Source organism: Salvelinus sp. IW2-2015, linkage group LG6.1 (genome assembly GCF_002910315.2).
Source record: "Salvelinus sp. IW2-2015 linkage group LG6.1, ASM291031v2, whole genome shotgun sequence".
Classification (NCBI taxonomy): Eukaryota; Metazoa; Chordata; class Actinopteri; order Salmoniformes; family Salmonidae; genus Salvelinus; species Salvelinus sp. IW2-2015.
Genome location: NC_036845.1, coordinates 19,034,835 through 19,042,391, shown reverse-complemented (window position 1 = coordinate 19,042,391; position 7,557 = coordinate 19,034,835). Strand labels below are relative to the sequence as shown.

At 47.0% G+C, this 7,557-nt stretch overlaps 1 pseudogene; it reads left to right on the top strand.

The window, feature by feature from the left end:
* Nucleotides 1–422: 422 nt before the first annotated feature.
* LOC111964694 (plectin-like) overlaps nt 423–7,557 on the top strand; it is a 137,366-nt pseudogene continuing 130,231 nt past the window's right edge.

Sequence of the window (7,557 nt, the reverse complement as noted above, 5' to 3'; positions counted from 1 at the left end):
AGTGTAGGATGGTATGCCTAAAGGGTGTCTCCCTTTGCTGTCGCTAGCTAATCTTTCCTGTTCCAACCCACGACATCAGTGAGTGACTGTGCGAGCACACGAATGTGGGTGGGCGTCTTCTTTTAGTAACAGCCCTGCATATGCTCAAGTACCACAGAGGTGTGTTAGTAGCTTCCATTCATTTGACTTTTCTTTCACTCGCTTATCCTAATCTAATCTCGATTGCACACATTTATTTACCCCCTCATCAGTCATTTTCGGCCTTCTGTCATTGTTTAAGTTTGTTTACTCAGAAGTTTTTTTTTCCATGCCAACTTTTCCTCAACTGTGGAGAGAAGGTAGGAGGAGCCGTTTGGAGTAGTGTGCCTCTCTCTCGTTCTCTCCCTCTCTCTCACACACACACACACACACACAGACTCTCTCTCTCTCCTTCTGTCACTGCCGCTGCATGCATCAGACCGGAGTCTGTTCACTTCCAAGCAAGTCTGACTAAAGGGGGGAACAGTACTCTTTTGACTTAGTTTCTGGATTCTTCACAACATTTTCCTCAGAAAAACGTYCTCTGTTTCCTCACGCGCTCAAAGGCAACAAGAAGAGAGTGAAGAAGAAGCAATAAGTGGACTTATTCATACTTTTTGTGATTGGATTGAAAAGCACGTGCAGACGGTTTTAGCCACTGGACCCTTTCAGAGACTGAGAAGTGAGGTCATCCTGTAATACATCCTCCCTTGGCGGAGTGGCTCCAGCTTTGCTGTTAGTCATACTTTGAAGAGACAAACACACACACACACACACAGAGCAACAATGGTGGCCGGAATGGTGATGCCCTTGGTGGACTTGAGGGCCATCTACGAGCTCCTGTTTCGCGATGGTGTCATGGTGGCCAAGAAAGACAAGCGGCCCCAGACCAAGCACCCAGAGATCCCCAGCGTGGGAAACCTGCAGGTGATCCGYGCCATGGCCTCCCTCAAGTCMAGGGGCTACTTGAGGGAGACTTTCGCCTGGAGGCACTTCTATTGGTACCTGACCAACGAGGGCATTGTTTACCTGCGCGACTACCTCCGTCTGCCTGCTGAGATCGTCCCCTCTTCCCTGCAAAGGGTTCACCGTCCAACAGCAACCTTGGCCATTGCCCAAAAGGCAGCGCGTGGGGTCCAGTCAGTGGACGGCCCCACATCTTATGTCCCCAAACCTGGCAGGGAAGAGAGTCAGGAGGCGATGGCTGAGCGCCAGGTCTACCGACACAGGAGGCTGGACGCAGCCGAGGAGGAAGGCCCCTCTGACAGGACGCCAAGGTTCAGAGGTCGCCCGATGGCCACCGAGCCGGTCAGACCAAGAGCATCATGGGAATCTGAGTCCCAGGCCCAGCCTCCCCTGTGGAAGGGGCGGGGCTTCCGCACTGAGGCTTCAATGATGGAGGAAAGCCAGGGGAAGAGGGCCTCCACGGTTACCTTCWCTCAGACCACTGAGGCTAGTAGCAGTAAAGCAGTGGYGTCCTCCCAGGAGAAGATCATCACTAAGGTTCGTGCAGAAAGGTCCCAGGTGGTTCCGGTTCAGAAAAATTCTACTTCAACACATGAATCACAGGTCAGCATCAAGTCGGTCTCCTCCAAAACAGCCCTCCCATTAGCTGTTAYTGCAGTAGCTAGTGCTGCAGGAGCTGGGGCTGCATTAGTGAAGGTCTCAGCTGAATCCTCTTTCAATAAAGCAGGTATAGAGAAGCCCAAGAAAGCTGCAGCAGTTGAGGAGGCCCCCARAGTCTCTGCTGAACCTGTACCCAGTAAGCCAGCCATCCCAGCACCCCTGCCCCCTACTAAAGAGATTAAGGAGGAGAAAAAAACAGAAGTGAAGGTGATTCCAGAACCCAAGAAAGCATCAGAAATGACTGTCCCCCGAGAGACCCCCAAACTCTCAGCCGAACCCACCGAATCATTCAAAGTTGATATCACTGATCCCTTATCAGGGGTCAGTGGCAGAGACAGTGTTGTCACTGAAAAGGTTATTGAAAAGGTTATTGAAACTAAAAAAGGGATGATTGAAGAATGCTCCAAATCAAAGAAGAAGAAAAAATCTCCCAGAGAAATAACGAAGGCTGTGATGGCTGAATCACCTGTCACAAAGGTATTCCCAGAAAAAGGACTGAAGACCCCCGAGGAAGAGACACAGGAGCCCCCCAAACCCCCACCAGCTTTTACATCATCAATAAAGCCCAAGGGACCAGAATCCACTAAAGAAMCTAAGGCTGAGGTTCAAAAATCAAATGAGGCTGATCATCAGACCCCCAAACCAGCAGTGGAACAGAGCAACACTAAGTCTATAGTATCACAAGCTGCAACCCATCCCATTGCAGCCCCTCGGGTGCAGGAGAAGGCTGAGACGAGCAATAAAGTGACCTCAGGCTCATCTGRAAAATTCCCCCACGTGTCAGAGATGAGTGTCACTAAAGTGGAAATGGTGAAAGTGCAGAAGACCATAAAGATGGAGATGACACAGGAAGCCCTCAAACCTGTGGAGGTTACCTTTACACTGCCACCGCAACCACCACAACCTGCCATAGTGTCGGAGGCTAAAGCCCCTATAGAAACAGCTGTGGTTGATTCATCAAAGGCAAAAAAAGCTAAAAAGAAAAAGCTGATTTCTTCCCCAGACCGTGAGACCACAACCACAAAATCATTATCTCCACCCGCAGCTAAAACATTATCACCAACAGAGAAGGTGTCGATGACCATGGCCGCCGTTAAGGTTGACCTCCTAAACACCCCTGGGGCAAAAGTAATGGACTGCTCTCCAAAGATGCCTCAGAAAGGAATGTGGTCTGAGGAAACCAGCATGGCAGCAGCTGTGCAGGCTGGGGCCCCTGCTTTAGACAAAGGAGAGGCGGAGCCTGCCCAGCTCTCTGCTGAAAAAAAACGGGAGGACTCRAAAACAAAAACCTCCTCTGCAAGGGAAGCACCCGTTGCAGCCGGAGAGACAGCGTCAGCCGGAGCCGAGGCACGGGCCAGCCTACACATTGAGCAGGGGGAGCTTCCCAGAGTTGTTGCACAACACGCTCTAACAGCAGCACAGAGCACAGAGGAGAAGAAGAAAAGTCTATCTGTTCCTCCCAAGGCCTCGGAGCAGGAGAAGGACAAGAAACCCCCACAGACCCCTGCTACCACTGCAGCCACCACCCCTCTGCCAGCACAGCCTCACCTGGAGTACACCTGTGACCAGCCTGTAGACGAGGCCAACATGAGGAAGAAGATAGTCGTGGTGGAGGAGGTGATTGAGGTGCAGCACATCACTAGCCCGCAGGCAGTGGCTGGAGGAGAGGTTCCTCCTGCTGTTGTACCTGAGATAACAGGGGAAGAACTGGACTTTGATGTCCTGCACGCACTGGCCGTTGAACGGGCTCTCCTGGCCGGAGGAGCGGTGATCGAGTCCGCCCAGAGCACCGTCTCCGACGATGACTGGGACCACTCTCTGGACGTACCCGAGGAGAAGACCTTCCCCAACTTCATAGAAGGTTTGAGAGAATTTCTTGTTTCCCCCCTGGTTACTTCCTGTCCTGTGTGTTTGATGTGTGATGTCACTGCAGTTGCCAAGGTTTCCTCCCTTGTATGTACTGTGGGAAGTCTTAGGTGGGCGTTGTGGTGATGGCACTACCATGTCTTTTACCATGTGCTATTATGTTCTATTTGCCTATGGTATAAACAGTGTTTTAGGATATTATACTTCTCTTCACAGTATATCATTTGAAGTTGAACATATGGTATTACGTTGGTCAGCAAAAATCTGTATTATAGTCCCAAACCTTAGTTTCAGTGTTTGATCTATTCTATTATAGAGTCGGTTGCTCATTRGAGATAGTTTCAGTGAGATGATGAATGAGTACAAACCAATTACAATGAATCTGTGATTTAGGCATCTGTGAGAGAGCATGCAACTATAGTTTCACTGGCAGGGGAGATAACTCACACTACAAAGTGGCAAATGTGATAGATGTCCATGCATAACAGCATATTGTAGCATACGAAGCATGTTGAAACACGCATTCTATTGTACAGACCTCAGTGCCACATGACTTTGATTTTAGACTTGGGCAATGCACACGCGCTGTCTCCCTGTCAGAAATGATTCAGACGTGCAGTAATTCCTGTGGTGTGGCTATGTGCTACGCCTAGCTTACTCCCCTCCTGTCTTTTCTCCGTGGAGATGACCTGCGTGATAAAGGGAAGAAGAGAATGAATGAGAGAAGGGGGTGTGGTGCTTTTGGACACTTTCTCTCTCTCTCTCTCTGTGTTTTTTTAGTTAGGAAGGCTGTGTTCTTGGCACTGTGATTTTGGACGCTGGTCTCCAGTTCCTGGTTTCCCCTCTCGGGTCAGATAATAGTATGCCTTTGTATGTGTTATCTAACAACAGGCTTTGTTAGGTGGGCTTTCTGAACAATATGTTGTCACGCCTGCTGACAGCTCCCTCCCCCCCCCCCCCCCACCCCCCACCCCAGATTGGCTCATGAAAAGTGCTGGAATGTGCATAAAAATGTTGGCAATGCTATCCCATGTTGTTGGCTTTGACTAAACTGAAAGTATACATCGTTGTTTCTCTGCTGTTGTTTGCTGTTATTAAAGCAAGATGCATGTTGGTAGACATTTTGGTTTTTGAGACGTGTCATGTGGGTGTTTATGAGTGTATACTGTAGCATATAACCCTTGCACAGAGTGGCAAGAGACTGCAGCACACATGGGCGTTGTCTGTACTGTTGTGTGAGAGAGAGAGAGAACAGACAGGAAATTGGAATAGTCTGCTCATACCATAGCTGTACTATTCTGGGTGTGTGTTCCCCGGTTCCACACGTGACACTGCTTCTGCAGGTCTGGAGTAAATTAGCAGCATTGCTCATATGACAGGCAGCGGTCAAGCTGTGTTAGTCATCAGGAGAATGAGTCCACTTTCAGAGATGTGAAGTTAGTGTGTGTTTACAGATCACCCGGTCAACAGCATTTAGAGCGTTTGAGATCTGGATCAAAGAACACGTCTGGAAGCAAAATCTTCTTCAAAATATCCAGTGGCATATTGTTACACTGTATGTTAGGGCCTTACATTCCTTTTGTTTTGGCATCAGTGCAAAATGTAAAGAAAATACGGTTCCTCTTTATGTGAATATCATGGGATAAAAAAGGCTGTGTAACTGATCAGGCAGGAAAGCCCATCATGCTTCAGAGTGCCATCCTAACCACCGATAATAGCAATGTTTGCTAACTCACTGCTGCCACCTACAGTGGATGATCCATAATAGCCATGTGCATACGCAAATTACCCCAGAAATACCACTGTGAAAGCATAGTGCCTTTCTCTGGGCTATTTTTATTCATTTTGGGAATGCATGTCATGTGACCAATCATGGAGTTTGTCAATCATACCGTAAGATACATTAGGCACAGTATCTATTTGAAGGAATATATCCGGCAGTGATTGAAAATGACGTCAAATGGAGATGTTTAGCAGACACCACATTGGTATGTGGGTGTCTCTTCATGTCTGATGATCCTAGAGCGTATTAGTATTGATAGTATTGATGGTATGAAATCTAATTATGTAGCTGTACGATTCAGTAATACCCTCAGATTGTTCTGGACCACGCCTACTTTTACACTGCTACCGTAGCACTGTCTGAGACTCTCAGAACTCAATCAACCCTTTCTCAGACKTCTGTCAATATGGCTTCGGTAGAAATCAAAACAGGGAACTTTAGATCGGGCATTGACAGGTTTCGCACCTTGTCGCTTTAAAGCTCTTTATACATCAGGCCGAGCCAACGGTGACTCTTGATCTGGGAAATCCCAGGAAAATACATAAGCTGTGTCTGTGACATTTGCAATCATGTGTGATGAATGAATACGACTGCATGTTCAAACAAAAGCTACATTGTTCATGATTAGTGAGGCACAGGCCATTACCCTAACTCATATTTCAGACATTTCGTGTTGTTTTCCTAGGCTTCTCCCTCCTCGGTGCAGACATTCCCACATATTTGTGAAATATATGAAACTACCAGCAACTGAGGATTCTCCTCTGTCCCGTTTCATACTAATGGCTCACGATTGTGGTGTGGTGTATGTGAGTGTGTGAGCCTGACCTTTCGCGAGTGAAAAAAAACATGGGGGTCGAGCACTGTTAGCCGTCACGCTATCAGTAGCCYGTGTTGTGACATCGCATGTTGAGTACAGTGTAAGGCTGTAAATCTGGGCTTTGCTGTTGTGCTCAAAACAAAGTTGGGTAGCTCAGCTGCTCCTCTGTCTTTCCGCTGACACCACCTGGCACGTCTCCTGGGTTGGGATGGCACCTGTGCGCTTACAGGCCGCCTGATGAGGAAAACACGTGCTGCTCYGTATTTCCAAAATAACGAGATGAAATGAGAGGTCGTTCTTCGTCTGCTTGCGGAGAATTGTGAATCGCATCACATGCTTGACGTCACTGATCCAATTGTAGGAACGTTTATCAAACATTAAAACAATGTCGATACTAGTATAWTGTTTCGCTGAAGTGTATAAATGCTGTGTAACATGCACAAAGTCCTCTCACAGGAGCCTGCTGGGTAATGTCTTCCAGCGTAGGCAGGCAGAGTGGTTGCCAGTTGGAGCAGAGCTGGCTCACATGGAGGAAAAAGGCGKCTGGAACATCCAGCGGTAATTATAGTCTGTAACACAATGTAATGAGTGCAGCCTGGCTGGCTCACGTCAGAGTGACTGGGAGATCTACTGCCTCCATATAACAGTTAACTCACTGTAGTCTAAACTATGGAACAAACACATAAATCAATAGCATATGTTCCTGTAATGAGTACTAGTCCAAGATGAGCTGATGTTAGGTGTTTCCCACGGTACATATTGGATTTTGGTCCTTGGTCAACAACATACCTTAGAAGCTACAGTGCCTTCAGAAAGTATTCACACCCCTTGACTTTTCCCACACTTTGTTGTGTTACAGCCTGAATTTAAAATAAGATTGTGTGTCACTGGCCTACACATAATACCCCATAATATCAAAGTAGACATTTTTACAAATTAATGAAAAGCTGGAATGTCTTGAGTCAATGAGTATTCAGTCCCTTTTGTTATGGCACGCCTAAATACRTTTATGAGTAAAAACGTGCTTAACAAGTCACATTGTAAGTTGTGTTTTTGAAGGACTAGCTTGTCTTTGTACCCCACACATATAATTTCTCTATGGTCAAAACACAGATTCATCCACAAAGACCAGAGAGGTTTTCTAATGTTTCGCAAAGAAGGGCACCTGGGTAAAAAAAAATGCAGACATTGAATATCCCTTTGAGCATGGTGAAGTTATAACACTTTGGATGGTGTATCAGTACACCCAGTCACTACAAAGATACAGGTGTCCTACTTAACTCAGTTGTCGGAGAGGAAGGAAACCGCTCAGGGATTTTACCATGATGACAATGGTCACTTTAAAACAGTTAGAGTTTAATGGCTGTGATAGGAGAACTGAGAATGGATCAACAACATTGCAGTTAATCCACARTAGTAACCTAAATTACAGAAGGAAGCCTTTACA